The sequence below is a fragment of the Nycticebus coucang genome, chromosome 13 (assembly GCF_027406575.1).
Source record: "Nycticebus coucang isolate mNycCou1 chromosome 13, mNycCou1.pri, whole genome shotgun sequence".
Taxonomy (NCBI): Eukaryota; Metazoa; Chordata; class Mammalia; order Primates; family Lorisidae; genus Nycticebus; species Nycticebus coucang.
Window position 1 is genome coordinate 740,137 of NC_069792.1, and position 24,804 is coordinate 764,940.

Genomic DNA, 24,804 nt, shown 5'->3' on the forward strand with positions numbered 1-24,804 from the left:
CTGCACGTCCTCATGCTGGAGCCTGAAATAGACTTTCAGATGCAGGATTCTGTGCCTTTGGGTTGACCTTGGAGGGGGGAGCTTGAGACAAACAAATGATCAATTTGAGTTCAGATTGGTTGGGCGTAGGAAAAAGGGGTGCATGTCTCAAGCACTAGATACCTTATCCCCTTCAGCCTCACTTTCACTGGCAGGTAAGGCTACTCTCTACATGGGCCCTAGCAGGCTGAGGGGTGAGTTACCCGCCCCAGTATTGCATTGGTCATCAGCATTGGACTCAAATGAGGTCCTTCCAGCAAGAGGGTTCATGTCCTTGCACTCTTCCTGTCTGTATTAGGTGGTATTAAATAGTTTAATACATTTATCCAAGTTTTACTTTTTTTTTTTTTTTTAGAGACAGAGTCTTGCTTTATTGCCCTTGGTAGAGTGCCATGGCGTCACAGCTCAGAGCAACCTCCAACTCCTTAGTCAATTCTCTTGCCTCAGCTTCCCGAGTAGCTGGGACTACAGGCACCTGCCACTATGCCTGGCTATTTTTTGTTGCAGTTTGGCTGGGGCTGGGCTTGAACCCGCCACACTGGGTATATGGGGCCGGCGCCCTACCCACCGAGCCACAGGCATTGCCCCAAGTTTTACTATGTTTTGAATGTATGTGGATTTAATTCCAGTTGGCTGTAGAATTAGCAAAGTTGGGATATGTGTATGTGTGTATGTTTAAACAACTCAGCACTCTGGTTTTGTCTTAGCTGGGTGGAAATTGACATTGACCTTCAGCTCATGGGTCCCTGTGCATTTATCCAATTTTAGGTTCATGGTCTGTCAGGTCAGCGGCCAGGTCTCTCTGATTTCTCCCAGGGTGTCTGGCACAGTTTGTGCTGCCCTTGGGCTATCTGGATTCCCTAATACTCAAAGCAGATCACAGGGACAGATTCTTGGGGTGGCATTTCTTTCAATCCATACCAGAAAATCTCCAGAGCAAAACTGAGATCAGGACTGAGGGGTAAAGAGCCACATTTTGACTTAGTTGGGTGATGGCGGAGTCTGTGATCGTGAATGGGCCAGAGGACCTGGTGCTGTTTTGTGAGGACTTAGCCAGGGACACTGTCTTCCCTTCCTCCTTCTTACTCTGGGTAACTATTTTTTACTGGTGAAATCTACAGTCTCATTCATGTACATGGGAGTTCCAGGGAGAGGCCATCATACCACATTCAGGTAGAGGAGATTGTGGGCTTTAGCATCAGACACTCCTGGATTTGAATTTTAACTTTGTGACTTCTTAGCTGTGGGAATTGGGACAGATTACTCTGGGCCTTAGTGTTTGCGTCTGTGAAAGTTAACAATAAAAATGCCTGCCTCATAGGATGGCTGGGAGTATAAAATATCTATAAGGCTTTCAGGATAGTGGCCAGTGTATATAACATAGGATTATAAATTATTTAATCGGAACATGTTTGTGGTATTTGATGTCCTTCAGGCCAGGCTAGTGTATTTATTTCTCAAAGGCATCCATGGAGAGGATGAGGAGGCTAGATCTTCAGCTTGTCAGAGCTACTGCCAGCTCCTGCAGCATCTGGCGCATTCGCCTTGTCTGGAATTTGGGTGACATTGAGATTAGTCAATGTCCTGACCCTCCCCTAGAGGGCAGCTCTGTGCTTTCGCCAACCGGGCAGCAGGTAAAGCATGTGGCCTCTCTTCAGAATTTCTGAGAGGTTCTCTCCAAAGGCAGAAGAATTGGGATACTGCAGAGCCACAAGGGTTTTTGTGGCCAAGCCCTGCTATGGGAGAGCAACCTCTGAGGCTCAACAGTGAGCGACAGAGTGGTATGCACCTCCTGGGGGGCACATGAAAGCTGGGAGTCAGGGGTGGGGATGCAGGAGGAAACTCAGCATTTGCGAGAGGCCAGGTCCCTGCTCACTGTCCCTGGTCTGGTGCGAGCACAGAGGTCACCCCTGCCAGCTGCTGAACCGCATGGGACTCTGTGCTGGGGCTGCAGCTCTCAGGTGTGAATGCTATGACCCTTTGGTGCTGCTGGACCCTGGGCCAGCACACGTCTGTTTCCTCCCCACAAGCTGTGATAAACCACTGCTAAGAAGGTGTTTCGGGGTGTTTTACCCTTGCCTCTACCACAGAGATCATGTGGCCAGCCCAAGTCCATACAGCAGTTTGGCTCGTCCAGGGCCCTGCTCTGAACCACACTGCCAGGGGGCCAGGGTCTTTTAGTAGAAGGCATTCAGAGGGAAGATCTGAACAGTCTGGCTGGTAGAAAGCACCTTCTCTTATGTGTGAGTCCTGGGTTTAGAGCTTTCCAATTGTAGTGTTTTTAGAGGGTTTCTGGGAGGATGGTTGTCTTCATATTTAAATTGTATAAATGGGCATTGTTGTACATTTATTACATATGAAATTCTGGTTCCCCTTTTCTTTCTTTTTCTCTACTATTAAAAATAAAATTTAAAAGTATTTGAAGACGAGGATTGCCTTCTAGCACAGCGGTTCTCAAGCTTGGGTCGCAACCCCTTTGTGACAATGAAAATACGTCGCGGCATTAGGAAGGTTGAGAACCACTTTTGGCAGATTCCACTGAGTCCCGTAATACAGGTGAGGAAGGGAAAATCTCCTTTTTAGTCAACTGAGAATGTGTGTGTGTGATTTACTGTTTGAGTTGTCCGTATATTTCTTTGATGGGTCATGTTTATGGAGGTTGTTAATAAAATGTGTAAATATTTGTCATGTAATAAAGCCAAACTCAAATGCATGAAATTAAAGTGTTGTAATATAGTGGAAGTCCGGGGCAGATAAACAGTCAGAAAGAAAGAAAATAGCTAAGAGTTCAGAATTACAAAACAAAAGGAGGCTCATCTTTTGAAATAGCATGGGAGAGTCCATTTTAAAGCCACCCTGTGGTGCCCTGGGGTCCCATGCCAAGACTTTGTGCCTCTCAGCACGGGCACCCCGGATTCAGCACAATATTTATGCACAGCTCTGTGTAAAACCACATATGTACAATTTTCTGTGACATTTTTCTGCCTACAATCTCATCCTTCTCTAGACTTTCCACGGGCAAAGCTACATCCTTCTCCTCAGATCCCTGATAACTGATGAGGATGTTCCAAAGTTCTGGGCTATTGGTCTTGCCACTCACCTTGTACACAAAATTTTTCTCGTCACCACAGGAGACTGGCTTCTATGAATCTCTCATTTAAAAACAAAAAATGCACCTGAAGAAGAAAAACTCAGGCAGAGCAGAGGGCCATTTGAACTTCACAGTTCACAATTTGTGACATCAATAGTCTTATTGCAAATGAAGCCTTTGGCCGTCTCAGAAATCTGAAGGAAGGGAATATTACTAGGTTAAAATTCTGCTTAGGACCCTTCAAAGCCTGAAAACCAGGCCAAATTTCTGAGCCTACTGTGCCCTCCCAGGCCCCTGCAGGCCTCCCTGGTGGGCCTCCCCTGCCTGGAGAGAGGACTGAGCTGGCCCAGCCGGACTCAGCCGTGTTCTGCTTAGTGTGGTTATCACTGGCCAGACTCCATATGGATCCCAGGTACTGGACCCCCAGCTGGCTCTTCCAGGTGCCTGCGGAACACTGCTAGTTGAACTCTTTCGTCTGTCTCGACGTGAACTTGTGCAGTCTTACATCGTCCTCCTGCTAAGCTCAGGGCTGGAAGGTGTGCCGGCGTCTTCATGGCAGTGCTGACCCTGGGTTGCCTGGGCTGGCCAGGGCTCAGGATGGTTGTCAGCCTCGGCCTAGAAGCTGACCTGCAGGAGGTGCGGGGAACAAGGACCCAGCTCAGAGGGAGCTCCAGCAGCCCTCTGATTGGCACCCGGAGCTCTGCTGCGACCACAGGCCCTGCGCTGCCCAGCGCGGCCCCACACTGCCCCACACTCTGTGGGTGGTGAACTGCTTGGCACCCAATATTTATGTCTTGGACATTGAAAAATATTTATGTTTTCCAGGAAGGCCTTAACATCTCTTACTTTGATTAAATAAGCATATTAATTTTGTCTTTTATGGCCCAGGCTCGATTTTGGTTTTTGCTGGGCTATGTGTTAAGTAGACACATTTTTTTTTTTTGCAGTTTTTAGCCGGGCCTGGGTTTGAACCCACCACCTCTGGCATATGGGGCCGGTGCCCTACTCCTTTGAGCCACAGGTGCCACCCTAAGTAGACACATTTTTCAAGAAGAGAATACTTAAGTTAAATGCACAATTAATACTAGGAATTAAAAGCTGTGGGGAAAAACAGTTAATGCATTTGCTAATTGCTTTTGGAGACCTTTTTAGCCTGCACTTGCTTTGTCTACCCTGGATTATGCTTACAAAGCAGGAAAACAACCCACCGCAAAGATGGAGAGAACAAGGTAGACCATTTTTTCAAATTGGGTTTGAAAAATATCATTTCATTAAAAGAAGTTTTAATGCCTACGACTCTTGGGCTTTAGTGATTCTCTTGCCTCAGGCTCCCAAGTAACTGGGACTACAGGCGCCTGCCACAACACCCGGCTATAATTTTTTTGTTGTTGCAGTTGTCATTGTTGTTTAGTAGGCCTGGGCTGGGTTTGAACCCACCTGCCTTGGTGTATGTGGCTGGCACCCTAACCGCTGAGCTACAGGCGCTGAGCCTGTGTTTTACTTTGATCTGCAAAAACTATTAACATTTTGTTAAAAATAGAACATGGTTATTACAGTGCATGTTCATATTAAAGGATTCAGAGGCTACCAAGGAACAGAGAATTAACCAGGTCAAACCAAAAAAGCAGTCACATGGCTCTGCTTTTCGAGGTTCAGGAAATTTGAGAGAACCACTTTCCATTTTGTGGTCTTTCAACTTAACCTTCAATTACAACTCATGAGAACAAGGAAGCTAAAGCAGGGGAGGGCGAGGAGGAGGAGGGGAAAAATGAAAAAGAACCACTATCATATTCTTGTGATTTATAGCTTAAAAAACCATTTTATTAATAGTCTGGAATACAAAGATAGAATCTGAAAAATTGTTCTTCAATAAATCTCAAAGATGAAGTATTACTTTATACAGTCATGGCCTGCCACTTTCCTGGCACTGCTGTAATGAATTACCACAAACAGAGTGGTTTAAAACAACACAACTTTATTAACTTGCTTTTCTGTCTATGATATGTCCAACATGAGCCTCCCTGGCTGAAACCAGGACATGGCAGGACTGTGTTCCTTCCTGCAGGCTCTAGGAGAAAGCCCTTGTCTTGTCCAGCTTCAAGAGGCTGTCTGCTGTCGTGGGTTCACGGCTACTTCATCTGCCCTCTGAGCCTGACCACAGGCCGGCTCACACGGCATCACTCTCACTCAGGCACTTCTGTTTCCCCTTTCCTACTCAAACACCTGTGAGCAGGCTCGGACCACTCGCATAATTTAGGATAATCTCCCTGTCTTCACCCAGCTGGCTAGCACCCTTAAATCCATCTGCCACCTTTCTTCCCCACTGCCAAGTAACAGAACTTACTCACAGATTCTGTGAATTAGGGTGTTGAACACATATAAGGGTCACTGTTCTGTCTACCCACATGATATTGTTCAGGCTTTCAATATGGTCTGTAATTAAGAATAGAAAGGCAAAACATAAGGAAAAACTTATACCCTAAAACTTTTATTTACTCCTTCTTCAAAATTTTAGATAACATATATGTTTATGATGTTTTTGATAGAAATAGGTTATTTCAAAGGTTTCTCACTTCTGAACCAGAATAGCCAATCTATTATGGTAGGTTTACAGAGCAAGACAAACACTTTTCTGTCTTTCCCACTGATTAGAGAGTTAGACATAATTAGAAGCCTTGAAGGGCTTCATCCCTAGAGAGGCGCACTGAGGGGTCCCCTCCTGCGCGTGGAGAGAGGAGGGCTATCACCAAGATAGGAGAGAAACACGAGGCTAAAGCTTCGGAAGAAGTTCCTGGAATGAGCCGTGGTGCCCAGGCTTGATGTCTCCTTGAATATTGGCTGTTAAAACTAGTAGAGGCCGAGCATGGTGGCTCATGCCTGTAATCCCAGCACTTGGGAGGTCAAGGCGGGTGGATCGCCTGAGTTCACAGGTTCAAGAACAGCCTGAGCCAAAATGAGACCTCATCTTTAAAAATAGCTGGGCGTTGTGGCGGGCGCCTGTAGTCTCAGCTACTTGGGGGGCTGAGGCAAGAGAATCACTTGAGCCCATGATGTTGAGGTTGCTGTGAGCTGTGATGCCACAGCACTCTACCGAGGGTGACCAAGCGAGACTCTTGTCTCTAAATAAATAAATAAATAAATAAATAAATAAATCTAGTAGAGAAATGTTATTATTATAAAATCACAGAAGGATGTTGACTGAATAAAAGAGGATTCTGTGTTCTAAGTCTATCTGGGAAGTTTTATTTATTGTTTGGCTTCATTAAGATTATTGAGTTCCCAGATAAAAAACTTATGTTCTTCTATAAAATCTATTTGGGTTAGGATGGAATTAGGGGTTCAGTTTATTGTGCTATTATTTTAGTTTTATTTATTTAAAAAAATTAACATTCTACTTATTTTCCAACATGATTCAAGATACCTAAGTTACAAAATGCTGGGATCCTACCCCAGGGGCAGGGTCTTTTAAGGCTTGTGGAACTGGTTTCAATCTACTGGGGAAAATGAAAATAAAAGTGGTGAGAGATAAAGAGACAAGGACACACAGATAGAGTTTTCAAAGGTGGGACACAGGGGACCACCACTAGCTTGTGGGGCTTCAGTAGTGGCCTTATTTTCTCATTTAGCTGAAAGGGTAAGCTAAGGGAAGGGACTAAAAAAATCAGCAGTTTCTCTGAGTAAGTCTGTTAGTTGTTATTCTGTCTATAATCATTAACTTTAAGAGTTTGGGTAGCCTTGAGAAATCCATAACCCGAGCCTTGTGTTACGGGGCAGCCTCCTGTCTGTGGTCACACACACAGGTTCCTTGGGGGAGGTTAGACTCCTCTAGTTTCTCTGTGGAGTGGATGCAATGGCATCAGTTGTCCTCTGAAGAATTGGTGGAAAAGAGGAGTTTTCCCTTTATTTCCACCCAGAGGTATTTCCCTCTGTGGTTAGGGTACAAGCTCTCCTTCCCATATCTCAACTTGAGCTGTTCCCTTGATCTCTTCCCTGGCCATCACACAAATCCCCACAATGGGTATTTACTTCTGTAAGATCGTTGACTGTTGACTGGGCAAGGGTCAGCCTGGTTAATGTTCCTTTCCAGGCCTTGCAGGCAGCTTCTATTATGACCATTGTTCTTCAGAGTGCTCACAGACCCAGCAGGGGTGTTTGCAAGCTGTCTCCCTTACAGGCCAGGCTTCCAGTAAAAGCAGAAACTTCCCAGACAAGTTATTCAATTGTTACTTTAAAAGTGAGGTAGCTAAATTGTTTTTATTCTGCCTTACTCAACTTATTTCTCTGTTTTCCCCCTTTTCGGGGTTTTTTTTCCCCCTTGCCAAGAATGGGGTCTTCGGTCCCCATTCTCCCTGCACAAAAGGCACACAGGGAAGGGACTGTACCCCAGCCCAGCCTTCCCAACACCATTTCCTTTCTTGGACACCGCAGTGTTGTCTGTTTCTTGTTTATCTTTCTAGAAGTATTTTATGCACTTCCAAGTGAGTATGTACAGACAATCCACCCCACCATTGTGTATATAAATGGTAGCACACTTTATATAGCATTCTATATCTTCCTTCACTTATCTTTGAGATTGTTATGTAGCAGCAGATAAAGTGCTTCTCTGTTCTTCATACTTAAAAAAAATTGAGGTAATTTTAGATTTGCAGTTGCAGAAAAGGATAACGTTCACACATACCTTTCACCCAATTTTGCTTACGTCTTTTATTACTGTAGAAAAATGATCAAGAAGTTGTCCTTGACTGCAGTATGATATTATTAACTAAAGAATACATTCTGTTCCATCAGTTTTCCCACAATGACCTTTTTCTTTGCTTCAGAATCCAATTCAGAACCGTATATTAGCCTCATATCTCCATCTTTCCTTGTTTCTCGCGCTCTGGTCAATCATCTCTCAGTCTGCCTTGGTCTGATGTTTCCTCTTGGTTAGTTTGAGGTTGAGCAGTATTGGGCAGCCTGCCACAGGGCCATGTGTCCTTGTCAGCGTATGTATCCGAGGGACGGGATGTTGACAAGAGTCAATGGCAATGTTAACTTTCATTACTTGGCAGAGGAGAGTTCTACTAGGAATCTTCATTGTAAAGTCATTATTTTCCCTCTTCTAATTACCAAATACTTTGGAGGAAATACTTTGAGACTATGCAAATATCACTTTTCTCTTTAAATTTTTGCTTGTCAATTTAGCAACCACAAGTGGGTTTGCCCATGTAGTTATTACTACTGTGGTGTTCTGATGGTGATTTTCTATTTTCCTCACTTTTGTGTTTATTCATTGGAATTTTTTTTTTTTTTGTAGAGACAGAGTCTCACTTTATGGCCCTCGGTAGAGTGCCGTGGCCTCACACAGCTCACAGCAACCTCCAACTCCTGGCCTTAAGCGATTCTCTTGCCTCAGCCTCCCGAGTAGCTGGGACTACAGGCGCCCGCCACAACGCCCGGCTATTTTTTGGTTGCAGTTTGGCTGGGGCCGGGTTTGAACCCACCACCCTCGGTATATGGGGCCAGCACCTTACCGACTGAGCCAAAGGCGCCGCCCTTTTTTTTTTTTTTTTTTGTAGAGACAGAGTCTCACTGTACCACCCTCGGGTAGAGTGCCATGATGTCACATGGCTCACAGCAACCTCTACTCTTGGGCTTTTGCGATTCTCTTGCCTCAGCCTCCCGAACAGCTGGGACTACAGGCGCCCGCCACAACACCTGGCTATTTTTTGTTGCAGTTTGGCCGGGGCTGGGTTTGAACCCACCACCCTCAGCATACGGGGCCAGTGCCCTACTCACTGAGCCATAGGCGCTGCCCCTATTCATTGGAATTTTTTATTTTATAAACAAGAATTGTCCCTTTCCCCCTTCTTTGTTTACTCATTTAGTTATTGGTTTATATTTGTATAGATTCATAGATATTTATTTAATTATTTGGAATACTTAATTCAAGAGTATTGTGTTATTTATTTTGTTGCATTAAGTTCTAACTTTTGTCATTGGAGCCTTTTCAGGTTTGCCCATGTGACTTTTTGCCTTTATTTCATACTCTTTCACTCTCTTTCTTAAGAGATAGGGTCTTGTTACATTGCCAGAGGGATTCCCAACTCCTGGACTCAGCAATGCTCCTGCCTCAGCTTCCCCAGCAGCTGGGATTCCAGGTGCATGCCACCATGCCCTGCTCTTTCCCTCTCTCTGTCGCCTTCCTGCCTTCTTTCCTCCCCTCCTCTTGTCATTGTTTGGCACTCCTTTACTTGCTCTCACTACAAGATGGTCTAGCTCATCTATTTTCTCTGCTCTGGCCTGAGATCAACCAGTTTTGTCTGAATCCCTTATTGATAATTATAAATCAACATCTGTGTGCTAGCTGTCTCCATTGTTATGGGGTATTACTGCTTCCTGTCCCTCTCATTGGCAAAGCTAGAAAACACACACACACACTTATGCACACATACACATGTTTATTTCTATTCTTGTATATCAAAATCATACATTGGTGTTGCTCCCTCTGACTGCAGTCCAGCACTACGGGGTTCATTCCAGCCTTTCCCTTTTCCTTATCTGCTCACATGGAGCCTGGTCCAGGTGAAGTGGTGCCCTTGCACCTGACTTCTGTGGACTGAGAGGCTGGGAGAGGGAGAGGGAGGTGGTGTAATGGTGTCATGGTCCTGAACTTCCTTGGTCTAGAATTATCACTTCTAGTCACAGCACATTAATTTGGCCAGAACATGTTACATAGTCCCAACCAAACTTTGAGTTGGTCTGGAAAAATTAGGGATGCTGTGGGAATAATCAGTGAAGCACCAGCTCTGCGTCTCTGTCATATCCTGCTACCTGAAAACTTGATTTCCTGTGGTTGTGTTTTAATGCTCTTTTTGATTGTTTATTTCATTTGAGATGTCATGTTGGAGGAAAATTCAAATTTGGATATAGTCTAGTTAATATTTTCCTTTAAGATTTCTGTTTTTTTTTTTTTTTAATCTCTTGCTCTATCATCCTGGGTAGAATGTAGTAGCATCATCATAGCTTACAGCAACCTCAAACTCCTGGGGAATAAGACTGTAGAAAAATCCGTGTACTTCTGGGAGGGAAAGGGAACATAACCATTGTGAAACACACACAGAAAATTGTGGTTCTCCTTAATAAAGGTCTGGAAAATATTCTACCAGAGCCTAACTGATCTGGAGGAGGGGAAACATTCAGGTCTAGGCTCTCTAGCCTTCCTGAGGGAGGAAAAAAGGGTAAAATATTTGTGACGTGCACAGCCCAAGGATACAGGCTTACTAAAAGACTGAGACCTAATTACAGGATTACAGAATGATTACTTCTCACCCCCAAGGGATTTCAGCTGGAAAAAATGCAAGCCTCAGACTCTGTTTAAGGAGGACTCTCTGGAGAAACATAAAGACAACAAGGAAGATAGCAGCAAGCACATTGGAAAAAATTCTGTTCTCCAACACTGAATAGTCACAGTGAAATGCAAGCACAGCTTAACTGCAGTCAGGTGTTCATGAAGCCTCACACTAATGGCTTATTTACCTCAGTTCCTTTTAAGTGATAATTCCTGTCTAATTTTCAATAAAGCATAATAAATCTTTGGCTTGGTGTTTGTAGCACAGTGGTTTTCGTGCCAGCCACATACACTGAGACAGGTGAATTCAAACCCGGCCTGGGCCTGCTAAACAACGACAACTACAACAAAAATATAGTCAGGCATTGTGATGGGCGCCTGTAGTCCCAGCTACTCGGGAGGCTGAGGCAAGAGAATTGCTTAAGCCCAAGAATTTGAGGTTGCCATGAGCTGTGACACCATGGCATTCTACCGAGGGCAACATAGACTCTGTCTCAAAAAAAAAAAAAAAGATTATAAATCTTCTTTAAAACAACAACAACAACAATAGGGTGTATTCAGTGAAAACAAACTTCAGGACAAGCCTCAGATACGGCAGAGATTTTGTAGTTATCAGAGTGAGATTTAAATAACTATTGATTAATAGCTAAGGGCAAAAGGTGGGCAATGTACAAGAAAAATGAGTAATGTAAGAGGAGAAAGGAAAAGTGGAAACTCTAAGAAAGAATCAAAAGAGCCTGTTAGAAATCAAAACAGTGTAACTGATGGATGAAGGACACCTTTCACGGGCTAATCAGTAGACTAGCAGGTCAAGGAAAGAATCAGTGAGCTTGAATATGCTGTGTATCAATGGGAACTTTCTGAACTTAAAAGCAAGGAGAAAGATAATGAAAAGAATTTAACAATATCTAATAAACTGCAGGACATTTACAAAAGTTGTAACATATGCATGGTAGACTACTCTGAAATACCTGAAGGAGAATAAAGGAGAAAGGAAAAGATTATTTGCAGTAAGAATGGTTGAGAATTTTCCACAGTACAAATTCAAGAATCTTAAATAATGAAAATTTACACCTGGGAACATTTTATTAAAATTGCAAAAAATCAAAGTCAAAGAAAAAATTTTGAAAAGAAACCAGGGGTGGGAAAAGACACCTCACTCTTAGAAAAGAAAAAGAAAGGATTACATCAAAGAAAGGATTATGTCAGATTTCTCTCCAGAAACTATGCAAACAAGAATTAAAAGGGATGAAATATTTAAAGTCTTGAAAGGAAAAAATAAAACCCTAAAACACCAACCTATATTCTATATTCAGTGAAACGATCCTTTTTTTTTTTTTTTTGAGACAGAGTCTCAAGCTGTCACCCTGAGTATAGTTCCATGGAGTCACAGCTCACAGCAACCTCAAACTGTTGGGCTTAAGTGATTCTCTTGCCCCAGCCTTCCAAGGAACCGGGATTACAGGTGCCCACCACAAGACCCGGATATATATATATATATTTTTTGGTTGTAGTTGTCATTGTTGTTTGGCTGGCCCAGGCTGGATTCGAACCTGCCAGCTCCCATGTATGTGGCTGGCACCTTAGCCACTTGAGCTACAGGTGCCAAGCCCATTGAAACAATCCTTGAGAAGTAAAGGAGAAATAAAGACTTTTAGATAAACCAATACTGAGGGAATTTATTGCCAGTAGATTTGCCTTGCAAGAAACGTTAACAAAAGTTCTTCATAGACAAGGAAATAAATATAAATTAGAACTTCTTGTTAGGGTTAGAACTTCATATTCTTAGTTGAAAAAAGATAGTTTTGTATAACATAGTAATAACAAGAATATATTGAATGATTATGGATTATGGAAAAGAAAATGAATAACAAATATAATAAGGGACATGAGGAAGGAATTGGGAATACTTTGTTATGAGATACTTGAGCTAATTCATGAAGTGGTGTAGTATTACTTGAAAGTGAACTTAGATTAGCTGTAAATGTATATTGCAAACTCTTGGGAAACCACTAAAAAAGTTAATTAAAAAAGAAGTGTATTTGATATGCTAAGACATTACAAAAAGCTGAATCACATACAATACTGAATTAAAACCAGAGAATGCAGGAAATTGGGTGGAAGACCAACAAGTGGGAAAAAAAGAAGAACAAGGGCAACAAATACAAAATAGTTACACCCATGGTAGATACTAAGTCAAGTATCAAATATATCAATAGTCTCCTTAAATGTGAATGGTCAAACACACCAATTAAAAGACAGACTGTCAGAATGGACAAAAAACTCAACTATCTGTTATTTGTAAGAAGCCGACTTTGAAACAATAGAAGAATCAAAGTAAAGGGATGAAGACAAGATGCTCCAATAATAAAGAAAGTGCACAGCTATATTAATTTCAGAAAAAGCAGACTTCACAACAAGGAAAATTATCACAGATAAAGAAGGTCACTATGTAATGATACAGGGGCCAGTTCTGCAAGACGACATAATAATCCTTAATGTGTTTATACTTAATGAAAGAACATCAAAATATGCGAGGCAGAGCCTTATAGGACTACAAGGAGCAACAAATGAATCCATTATGACAGTTGGAAACATCAACACCCTTCTATTAGAAATGAACAGACCCCTAGGCAGAAAACCAGTAAGGACACACTTGAACTTAACACCATCATCAGCCAACTGGATCTAGTTGACGTTTATGGAATATTTTGTCCAACAACATAATACACATGTTCCTCAAGCGCACAGGGAATAGTTACCAAGATGGATCACATTCTGGGCCATAAAACACAACTTAACAAATTTAAAAGAATAGAAATAGTACAAAGTATGTTTTTTTTATTTTGTTATTTTTTTAAACTTTATTCAGATTAATATGAGGGTACACTTTTTAGGTTACATTGTTCTCACTTTCAGGGTAAGTTCCATTTGTAGAAGAGCCTCTCACCCAGGGGGCATGTTATACGTCCTCACAATATGCACATTAGGTGACACTAATGTGCCCACCCTCCTGCCATACGTCCCCCTTCCCCCTCCCATTTCCTTCTACCCCCTGAACTGGACTATAATAGTGTTTTATTGTTCTTAGGAACATGTAATTGTTTATGTATTGATTTCATCTTAGTATGGAGCATACTGGATATTCATCTTTCCATTCTTACAATACTTTACTAAGAAGAATGTCCTGTACCAAAAGGACTCATTGAAACTTTACACCAAAGGCATAGTAACTTAAAGAGCCAGAGGAAGTTAAAGGAAAATTAGGGCAAGGAAACAGATACAAGAAAACACTCAAGAGGAAGAATCAACAGAAAAATCCTGGCAACATGAAAAACCAGTCCAGAGCAACCCCCCAAAGAGACCATGAGGTAGCTACTTCAGAGGATTCCACCTATAAAGAAATGTTAGAAATGACAGAAGGGGAATATTAAATACAGATGAAGAAAACAATGGAGGAAATTTCTGAGAAAGTGGAAAAAAACCAAAAGGAAATCCAAAAACAGAATCAAATAAGAGATTAATGATATGAAGAATATAGAAAGGATACAGCAGAGCTGAAGGAATTGAAGCAGTCAATTAGAGAACTTAAAAATACAATAGAAAGTATCAACAACAGCTCAGACCATGTAGAAAAAAGAATCTCAGAGGTAGAGGACAAAGCTCTTGAGATATCTCAGATACTTAAAGAGTCAGAAAAGAAGTGAGAGAAAGCAGAATGTTCACTGACAGAATTATGGGATTTTATGAAGCATTCAAACATACGAGTTGTAGGTATCCCAGAAGAGGAAGAAGAATGCCCTAGAGGAATGGAAACCATACTATAGACTATTATAAATGAAAATTTCCCAAATATCACCAAAGATTCTGACATACTTCTTTCAGAGGGATATCAGACCCCAGGTTGTCTCAACTCTAATAGAGCTTTTCCAAAACACATTGTGATGAACCTGTCCAAAGTCAAGACAAAAGAAAAGATTTTGCAAGCTGCTAGGAGTAAGTGCCAATTGACCTACCAAGGCAAATCCATCAGGGTGACTGCAGACTTCTCTAATGAAACTGTTCAAGCCAGAAGACAATGCTCATCTACCCTTAATCTACATAAAAAGAATAGTTTTCAGCCCAGAATTCTATATCCCACTAAGGTAAGCTTTAATATTGATGGAGAAATCAAATTTTTTACTGATATGCAAACATTGAGGAAATTTGCCACAACAAGACGAGCTCTACCGGAAATACTTAGACCTGTTCTACACACTGACCATCACAATGGACCACCAGCAAAATAAGCACCCAGAAATTAAAGGACAGAACCTAGCTTCCACAATGATGCAAAAGATAAAACTAAGCAATGGACCTTCACAAAATAAGATGAATAGAATGTTATCACACTTACCAGTTATCTCAATAAATGTTAATGGCTTGAATTCTCCACTGAAGAGGCATAGATTGGCTGATTGGATTAAAAAACACAAGCCATCCATTTTTCCTGCTGTCTGCAGGAAACACATGTAGCCTCAAAAGAGAAATTAAAACTCAGAGTTAAGGGTTGGAAGTCAATTTTTTTAGGCAAACAGAATTCAGAAGAAAAGAGAAGTTTCAATTTTATTTTCAGATACATGTGGATTTAAAACAACTGAAGTAAAAAAAGACAATAAACTTCATATTGGTCAAGGGAAAAATACAAGCTAGTGAATGATGCCCCATGATTATATCAATGTACACAGCTATGATTTAATAAAAAAAAAAAAAGAAAAATACAACAAGGAGACATTTCAATTCTAAATATTTATACACCCAACTTAAATGCTCCCAGATTCTTGAAACAGAGCTTAATTAGTCAGAGCAATATGATATCCTATAACACCATAATAACAGGGGACTTTAACACTCTTCTTACAGAGCTGGACAGATCCTCTAAACAGAAATAAACAAAGATATAAGAGATTTAAATGAGAACCTAGAACAACTGTGCTTGATAGATGCATTAGAACACTCAATCCCAAAGATAAGAATATATGTTCTTCTCATTGGCCCATGAAACAGTCTCCAAAATTGATCATATCCTAGGCCACAAAACAAACCTCAGCAGAATCAAAAGAATCAAAATTTTACCTGGTATCTTCTCAGACCACAAGGCACTAAAGGTGGAACTCAACTCCAACAAAAATGTTCCACCCCACACAAAGGCATGGAAATTAAACAACCTTCTGTTGAATGACAGTTGGGTGCAGAAGGAAATAACAGAGGAAATCATTAACTTTCTTGAGTATAACAACAATGAAGATATAAGCTACCGAACCTGTGGGATACAGCAAAAGCAGTCCTGAGAGAAAAATTTATCGCTTTAGATGTCTACATCTGAAAAACGGAAAGAGAGCACAATAAACTCACAAGCCATCTTATAGAATTGGAAAAAGAAGAACAATGTAAGCCTATACCCAGCAGAAGAAAAGAAATATCCAAAATTAGAAAAGAGATTAATGAAATTGAAAGCAAAAGAATCATTCAGAAAAGTAATGAAACAAGTTTTTTTTTTTTTTGAGACAGAGTCTCACTATGTCTCCCTTGGTAGAGTGTTGTGCATCATAGTTCACAGCAACCTCAAACTCCTGGGTTCAAGTGATCCTTCTTGCCTTAGCCTTCCAAGTAGCTTGGACTACAGGCACCCACCACAATGCCTGGCTATTTTTTTTGTTGCAGTTGGCCCCTACTGGGTTTGATCCTGCCAGCCTTAGTGTATGTGCCTGGCGGCGTAACCACTATGCTACCAGTGCTGAGGCAAGGAGTTGGTTTTTTTAAAAAGATAAAAGAGATAGACAAACCTTGGGCCAGACTAACTAGAAATAGAAAAGTAAAATTTCTAAAAGCCTCAATCAGAAATGATAAAGGGAAAATAACAACTGATGCCACAGAGATACAAGAGATTATCTCTGAATACTACAAGAAACTCTATGCCCAGAAATTTGAAAATGTGAAGGAAATGGATCAATATTTGGAATCATACCCTTTCCGTAGACCTACCCAGGAAGAAATAGGTCTTCTGAACAGACCAATTTCAAGTACTGAGATCAAAGAAACAAAAAAATCTCCCAACAAAAAATGCCCTGGTCTGGATGGCTTCACACCCAGAATTTTATCAAACCTTCAAAGAAGAGCTTATTCCCATGCAGCAGAAATTATTCCAAAAAAATTGAGGAGGAAGGAATCTTCCCCAACTTTTTCTATGAAACAAACATCACCCTGATACCAAAACCAGGAAAAGACCCAAATAAAAAGGAGAACTCAGACCAATTTCACTAATGAATATAGATGCAAAAATTCTCAACAAAATGCTAGTCAATAGTTTACAGCTTATCATCAAAAAAGTCATACATCATGATCAAGTAGGTTTCATGTTTTAACATATGAAGGTCCATAAATGTTATTCACTGTATTAACAGAAGCAAAAACAAACACCATATGATCCTCTCAATAGATGCAGAAAAAGCATTTGATAAAATTTTAGCATCATTTTCTAATCAGAATACTGAAGAGTATAGGCATAGGTGGCATATTTCTTAAACTGATCAAAGCCATCTATGACAAACCCACAGCTAATATAATACTGAATGGAGTAAAACTGAAAGCTTTTTCACTTAGAACTGGAACCAGACAAGGTTGTCCTTTATCACCATTACTATTCAACAAAGTGCTGGAAGTTCTAGCTAATACAAAGAGGCAAGAGAAGGAAATAAAGGGCTTCCAAATGGGAGCAAATGTCTCTTCCAAATGTCTCCCTCTTTGCTGACAATATGATCTCATACTTAGAGAACCCCAAAGACTCAACCATAAGACTCTTGGAAGTCATGAAAAAATACAGTAATGGCTCAGGATATAAAATCAATGTCCACAAGTCAGTAGCCTTTGTATATGCCAATAACAGCCAAGATGAGAGGCTAATTAAGGACACAACTCTCTTCACCATAGCTTCAAAGAAAATGAGATACCTAGGAATATACTTAACAAAAGAGGCGAAGAACCTCTATAAAGAAAATTATGAAATCCTAGGAAAGGAAATAGCAGAGGATATTAACAAATGGAGGAACATACCATGCTCATGGCTGAGAATAATCAACGTTGTTAAAATGTCTATATTTCTCAATGCAATCTACTGATTCAATGCCATCCCTATTAAAATACATCATACTTTCAAGACTTGAAAAAAATGATTCTGTATTTTTTATGGAACCAGAAAAAACCCTGTATAGCTAAAACAGTTCTTAGTAATAAAAACAAAGCCGGGGGTATCAGAATACCAGATTTTAGGCTGTACTACAAAGGCATAGTAGTCAAGACTGCATGGTACTGGCACAAAAATAGAGACATAGACATTTGGAGTTGAATAGAAAACCAGGAAATGAAACTAACATCTTACAACCACCTAATCTTGGAAAAACAAAACAAGAACGTACACTGGGGGAAAAATTCCCTATTCAATAAATGGTGCTGGGAGAACTGGATATGCACATGTTGTAAAAGACTGAAACTGGACCCACACCTTTCTCCACTCACAAAAATTGATTCAAGATGGATAAAGGACTTAAATTTAAGGCATGAAATGATAAAAATCCTCAAAGAAAGTATAGGAAAAACACTGGAAGATATCAGCCTGTGGAAAGACTGTATGAAGAAGACTGCTGTGGCGATTGCAACAACAAAAATAAACAAATGGAGCTTAATTAAACTGAAACGCTTCTGTACAGCTAAGGAGACAACAACCAAAGCAAATAGACAACCTACACAATGGGAAAGGACATTTGCATATTTTGAATCAGACCAAAGCTTGATAAGTAGGATAGATAGAGAATTCAAATTAATCCACATGAAAAAAGCCAACAATACCATATATCAATGGGCAAGAGACATGAATGGAACCTTCTCTACAGAAGACAGACAAATGGCTAACAAAAATATGAAAAAATGCTCATCTTCCCTAATTATTAGAGAAATGCAAATCAAAACTACCCTGAGATACTGTCTAACCTCAGTGAGAACGGCCCATATCAGAAAATCTCAAAACTGCAGATGCTGGCTTGGATGTGGAGAGAAAGGAACATATTTACAGTGCTGGTGGGACTGCAAACTAATGTAACCTTTCTGGAAGGAAGTATGGAGAAACCTCAAAGCACTCAAGCTAGACCTCCCATTTGATCCTGAAATCCCATTACTGGGCATCTACCCAGAAGGAAAAAAATCCTTTTATCACAAGGACACTTGCACTAGACTGTTTATCACAGCTCAATTTACAATCGCCAAAAGGTGGAAACAGCCTAAATGCCACCAACCCAGGAATGGATTAACAAGCTGTGGTATATGTACACTATGGAATACTACTCAGCCATTAAAAAAATATGGAGATGTTACATCTTTTGTATTAACCTGGATGGAAGTAGAACACATTATTCTTAGTAAAGCATCACAAGAATGGAGAAGCATGCATCCTATGTATTCAATTTTGATATGAGGACAATTAATGACCTAGTACAGAGTGGGGAGTGGGGGAAGGGGCCAGCAGAGAGAGAGAGAGAGAGAGAGAGAAGGAGAGAGGGTGGTGGGGGAAAGGAAGAGCAGAGATAGGAAAGGAGGGAGAGGCTGGGGTCTAGGTGTGTGACACACATCTGGGGGCAAGACACACTTGTAAGAGAGACTTCATCTAAAAAATACTTCCCTGTTCTCCTCACTTTCAAATTCTGCTTGAGCATATCCTTCTTCCTCAGTTTCTAATTCTCGTGACTCCCCAAACAGGAAGTTACCCATTAATTTCTCTAAACATCTTTGCTTATTATGTATCAAAGGCTTCACTTATTCCAAGAGGTTCCTTTAATTCTAGATAGGCCAGATGTCCCACTTTCTCTGAGCGGAGTTTCCCTTTGGGACTTCCTCCTGCTGTCTACTGAAGGCTTCACTTACTTCTGACTGTCCTTTTCCCCTTCAGTCTGTGTCTCCAGTATTCTGCCATATCCTGCCGACTATGCCAGATGTCTTATCCCCTAAGGCCTTGGTCTTGGTAGCTGCACAAAGGAAACAGGTGTGACACGGATTGAAGTACAAGCTTGCAAGAGGTGGGCTAACCTTAAGTGCAGGGTAGCCGTGAGCCCCCTCTGCAATGGCTATTTTTTAAGGTTATACACAATAGGTGTAGAGAGTTAAGGTAATGACATACACAACAGGTGTGGAGTGTTAAGGTAATTACATATGAGGGCTGCTTGCTTACAGATTGCCACATGCTCTTTCCTTGTGTGTTCTTTCCCCACAACCCCCATGAAGAAGTATCAAGCATCAATGTTTAATATATGCTTACTAATGAATGACTGACCTTATCTCATTCTGGAACACCAAGTTACTTGGGGGTTTGCCCCTAAGTCACAAGACATCTCTAGACTTGCCAGGAGCCTCTCCTGTTCTCAGTGTTTCCTTTTAATGTGATAAAAGTCAGTAATTGTCCTTGCAAGCATGGCATCCATTCCTCTACACTATTCAACTATAAGTTGAATTTGTACATAAGTCACAACAGGCACATTTACCTATTGCCTATAATAGCCTCCATTTATATGTGTGAGTCACACATCAGTCAGATATTGGTAACTCAGTATTTACTGTAACAGCCTCTGTTTATAAATGCAAGTTGTAAGTCAGATGTTTGTAACTTGGGGATTGCCTGCAGATTTTTTATATAAGGCCTTTATTATGTTGCAGTAGTTTCCTTCCATTCCTAGTTTGTTGAATGAATGTGAAAAGGTGTTGAATTCTCTCAAGTAATTTTTCTGCATCAAGTGAGGTGATTGTGCTTTTTTCGTCTTTGTGTTAATTTGATATAGTATATTGATTTTTGTACATTGAACCATCCTTGCATTACAAGAATAAATTCTACTTGGTCATGGTGTATAATCCTTTTAATATGCTGCTGAATCCAGCTTGCTAGTATTTTTTGAATATTTTTGATTTAATATTTATAAGAAATATCAGTCTACAGTGTTCTTGAAGTGTTCTTGCCTGGCTTTGATATCAGGGTGGTGCTGGCTCATAGAATGAGTTATTAAGTGTTCCTTCTTCACTTTTGGGGAAGTATATGAGAAAGCTTGGTGTTCTTCATTAAATGTTTGGTAGAACTCACCAATGAAGATACCTGACTAATCCATTTATGCTGCTATATAACAAAATAGCTGAGACTGGGCCATTTATAAAGAAGACTGGGAAACCCAGAATCAAAGTACTAACAGGTCTAGTGTCTGGTGAAGATCTTCTCCCTTATTTGAAGATGGTGCCTTGAATGCTGCATCCTCCAGAGGGGAGAAAAGTGTGTCGTCATATGGCAGAAGGGCAAATAGAGACAAACTCCCTCTCTCAAGGCCTTTTTATAAGGGCCTTGATCCATTCATGAGGACAAAGCCCCCAAAACTTGAACACCTCCCAAAAGGCCGCATGTCCCAACACTGTTGCAGTGGGATTGTTTCCAACACATGAATTTAGAGGGATACATAACAACATTTTTTATTTGTTGTAAGAATTTTGATTACTGGTTCAATCTTAATACACATCTAGTCAAATTTTGTATTTCCCAATAACTCAGTCTTGGTAGGTTTTGTGTATCTAGCAATTTGCCTATTTCTTTTAGGTTTCTAAGTTGCTAGCATACAACTGTTAATAATACATTCTAAAAATCTCACTTATTTCTATAGAACCAATTGTAATGACCCCTCTTTCATTTCTGATTTTAGTAATTTGAATCTTCTCTCTCTTTTTTTAGTTGGACTAGCTAAGTGTTTGTCAATTTTATTGACTCTTTTGAGAATCAACTTACTTTCAGTTTCATTAATTTTCTCTGTCTATTTACCTCTGCTCCAGTCTTTATTATTTTCTCCTTTCTGCTAGCCCTGGGTTTAGTTTGTTCTTATTTTCTAGTTCCTTAAGATATAAATGTAAGAAGTTGATTTGAAACCCAACCATAGCACAAGACTATGAGGAAAGGGCCAAGGAGGGGGAAGGGAGGGGGCAGGTTTTGGTGGAGGGAGGGTAATGGGTGGGGCCACATCTATGGTGCATCTTAGAATGGGTACAGGCGATTGCACTAATGTACACAGCTATGATTTAACAATAAAAAAAAAGAAGAGAAAAAAAGAAAAAAATATTTGTTGAATAAAAAAAAATTAATTTTCAGCCCAGAATTCTGTATTCTGCTAACTAAGCTTCAAAATTGATGAGGAAATCAAATCTTTTGGGGATATACAAGCACTAAGGAAATTTGTCATAACTAGACCAGCTCTACAGGAAATACTTAGACCTATTCTCAATACTGAACACCACAATAGACCACTACCAAAGTAAGCACCTAGAAACCAAAGGCCAGAGCTTAGCTTGCACAATGGCCCAGAGGATAAAACTATATAACAGATTATCTCATAATAAGAGGAATAGAATTCCACCACCACACTTATTGACACTCAATAAATGTTAATGGATTGAATAGGCACAGGCTGACTGATTGGATAAAAAAAACACAAGCCATCCATATGCTGTCTCCAGGAGATACACCCAGCCCTGAAAGCCAAATCAAGACTCAGGGTTATGGGATGGAAAATAGTATTAAAGCAAATGGAAATCAGAAGAAAGGAGGGGTTGCAATTTTATTCTCAGATATAAGCATATTCAAAGCAACTTTAGTTAAGAAAGACAAAGATGGGCTACTTGGGAGACTGAGGCAACAGAATTGCTTAACTCCAAGAGTTTGAGGTTGCTGTGATGCCACAACACTCTACCGAGGGTGATATAGTGAGACACTGTCTCAACAACAACAACAAAAAGGCAAAGATGGACACTTAATACTGGTCAAAGGAACAATACAACAATAAGACATCTAATGATAAACATTTATGCACCTAACTTAAATGCTTCCAGATTTATGAAAAAGATCTTGAGGGGTTCTGAGCAATATGATATCCCATAACGCTGTAATACTCAGGGACTTCAATACCCCTCTGACAGACTGGACAGATCTTCTTAACAGAAACTAAATAAGGATACAAAAGACTTAACAGAAACTAAATAAGGATACAAGTCCATAAATTCTCAATAGATGCAGGAAAAGCATTCGATAAAATTCAACATCTTTTTAAAATTAGAACTCTGACGAATATAGGCCTAGGCAGCACATTCCTTGAACTGATCAAAGCCATCTATGACAAACCTCCAGCTAATATTATACTGAATGGAGTAAAACTGAAAGCTTTTCCACTCAGAACTGGAAGAAGACAAGGTTGTCCTCTATCAGCACTACTGTTCAACATAGTGCTGGAAGTTCTAGCCAATACAATCAGGCAAGAGAAGGAAATAAAGGGCATCCAAATGGGAGCAAAGGAAGTGAATCTCTCCTTCTTTGCCTACGATATGATCTTATTCTTAGAGAACCCCAAAGACTCAACCACAAGACTCCTGGAAATCATCAAAAAATACAGTAATGTCTCAGGATATAAGATCAATGTCCACAAATCAGTATCCTTTATATATGCCAATAACAGCCAAGATGAGAAGCCAATCAAGGACACAATCCCCCCTTCACAGTAGCTTCGAAGAAAATGAAATACCAAGGAATATACCTAACAAAAGAGTTGAAGGACCTCTATAAAGAAAACTACAAAACTCTAAGAAAAGAAATAGCAGAAAATATTAACAAATGAAAGAATATACCATGCTCATGGCTGGGAAGAATCAACATTGTTAAAATGTCTGTACTTCCCAAAGCAATCTACAAATACAGGGCAATCCCCATTAAAATACCAAGATCATACTTTCAAGATTTGTAAAAAATAATTCTTCATTTTATATGGAACCAGAAAAAGACCCCGTATTAGCTAAGGTAATTCTTAGTAATAAAAACAAGGCTGGGGGCATTAGTCTACCAGACTTTATAAGGCTGTACTACAAGGCCATAGTGGTCAAGACTGCATGGTACTGGCACAAAAATAGAGACATAGACATTTGGAATCAAATAGAAAACCAGGAAAAAACTAACATCTTACAACCACCTAATCTTGGATAAACAAAACAAGGACATACACTGGGGGAAAGACTCCCTATTCAATAAATGGTGCTGGGAGAACTGGATATCCACATATAAAAGACTGAAACTGGACCCACACCTTTCTCCACTCATTAAAATTGATTCAAGATGGATAAAAGATCTAAATCTAAGACATGAGTCAATAAAATTTCTCAAAGAAAGTGTGAAAACACTTGAAGCTATTGGGCTGGGGAAAGAATTTATGAAGAAGACTCCAGTGGCAATTGCAACAACAATAAAAATAAACAAATGGGACTTAATTAAACTGAATAGCTTCCTGTACATCAAGGAGACAACAACCAAAGCAAAAAAACAACCATTAGAATGGGAAAAGATATTTGCATACTATGAATTGGACAAAAGCTTGATAACTAAAATCTAGAGAGAACTCAAATTAAGCAACAACAACAACAAAAAGGTAACAATCCCTTATATCAATGGGCAAGTGAGATGAATAGAACCATCTCTAAAGAAGACAGATGAATGGCTAAGAAGCATATGAAAAAATGCTTATTGTCCCTAATTATCAGAGAAATGCAAATCATGTAACCCATTGAGATGACAAAGACTCAAAGCTGCAGATGCTGGCATGGTTGTGGAGAGAAGGGAACACTTTTACACTGCTGGTGGGACTGCAAACTAATACAGCCCTTTTGGAAGGAAGTATGGAGAAACCTCAAAGAAGTCAACCTAGACCTCCCATTTGATCTTGCAATCCCATTACTGGGCATCTACCCAGAAAAAAAATTGCATCATGAAGACATTTGTACTAGACTGTTTACTGCAGCTCAGTTTACAATTGCCAAGTTTTAGAAACAACGTAGATGCCCACCAATCCAGGAATGGACTAATAAACTGTGGTATATGTATACCATGGAATGCTATTCAGCCACTAAAAAGGATGGTGACTTTGCATCTTTTGTATTAATTTAGATGGAGTTGAAATACATTCTTCTTAGTAAAGCATCACAAGAATGGAGAAGTAAGACTCAAATGTATTCAATTCTGACGTGAGGACAATTGATGCTGGCAGATGGTGGGGGGAGGGGGAAGAAGGAAGGAGGGGCACGGTGTGTGACACCCTTCTTGGGGGTGGGACACTATTAATAGAGGGACTTCACCCAGCAAACGCAAGCTGTAACTTGGCTCATTATACCCTCAATGATTCCCCAACAATAAAAAAAGTACGCAAATGGTCAATAAGTGTAGGAAAAGGTACTCAACATCACTAATTATGACTAAGTA